The sequence below is a fragment of the Arachis hypogaea genome, chromosome 1, assembly GCF_003086295.3.
Source record: "Arachis hypogaea cultivar Tifrunner chromosome 1, arahy.Tifrunner.gnm2.J5K5, whole genome shotgun sequence".
NCBI classification, from domain to species: domain Eukaryota; kingdom Viridiplantae; phylum Streptophyta; class Magnoliopsida; order Fabales; family Fabaceae; genus Arachis; species Arachis hypogaea.
The window spans coordinates 35,651,310-35,652,707 of record NC_092036.1 but is presented as its reverse complement, the minus strand read 5'-3'; positions in this window follow the sequence as shown (position 1 = coordinate 35,652,707).

The window sequence follows — 1,398 nt, the reverse complement described above, 5'->3', positions numbered from 1 at the left end:
CCAAGACCGGAGAAACCTCTAGAAAGAGGAAAGGGAAGGCAAAAGCTTCTACCTCCGAGTCATGGGAGATGGAGAGATTCATCTCAAGGGTGCATCAAGACCACTTCTATGAAGTTGTGGCCTTGAAGAAGGTGTTCCCCAAGGTCCCTTTCTCACTCAAAAAGAGTGAATATCCGGAGATCCGACATGAGATCCGAAGAAGAGGTTGGGAAGTTCTTACCAACCCCATTCAACAAGTCGGAATCTTAATGGTTCAAGAGTTCTATGCCAATGCATGGATCACCAAGAACCATGATTAAAGTGTGAACCCAGATCCAAAGAATTATCTTACTATGGTTCGGGGGAAATACTTGGATTTTAGTCCGGAAAGTGTAAGGTTGGCATTCAATTTGCCCATGATGCAAGGAGATGAACATCCTTACACTAGAAAGGTCAACTTTGATCAAAGGTTGGACCAAGTCCTCACAGTCATATGTGAAGAGGGCGCCCAATGGAAGAGAGATTCAAGAGGGAAGCCGGTTCAATTGAGAAGGCATGACCTCAAACCCGTGGCTAGAGGATGGTTGGAGTTTATCCAACGCTCAATCATTCCCACTAGCAACCGGTCCGAAGTTACTATAGACTGGGCTATCATGATTCATAGCATCATGATTGGAGAAGAAATAGAAGTTCATGAGGTTATATCTCAAGAACTTTATAAGGTGGCGGACAAGTCTTCTACCTTGGCAAGGTTAGCCTTTCCTCATCTCATTTGTCACCTCTGTTATTCGGTTGGAGTTGACATAGAGGGAGACATCCCTATTGATGAGGACAAGCCCATCACTAAGAAGAGGATGGAGCACACAAGAGACCCCACTCATCATGAGATCCCTGAGATACCTCAAGGGATGCACTTTCCTCCACAAAACTATTGGGAGCAACTAAACACCTCCCTAGGAGAATTGAGTTCCAACATGGGACAACTAAGGGTGGAGCACCAAGAACACTCCATCATCCTCCATGAAATTAGAGAAGATCAAAGAATCATGAGAGAGGAGCAACAAAGACAAGGAAGAGACATTGAGGAGCTCAAGCACTCCATAGGATCTTCAAGAGGAAGAAAGAGCCGCCATCACTAAGGTGGACCCGTTCTTTAATTTTCTTGTTCTTTATTTTCCTGTTTTTCGAAAATTAATGCTTATGTTTGTCCATGTTTGTGTCTTGTGATCATTAGTGTCTTAGTGTCTATGCCTTAAAGTTATGAATGTCCTATGAATCCATCACCTTTCTTAAATGAAAAAAAAAATGTTCTTAATTGAAAAAGAGAAGAATTGCATGAATTTTGAATTTTATAACAGTTTAATTATTTTGATGTGGTGGCAATACTTTTGTCTTCTGAATGTATGCTTAAACAGTGCA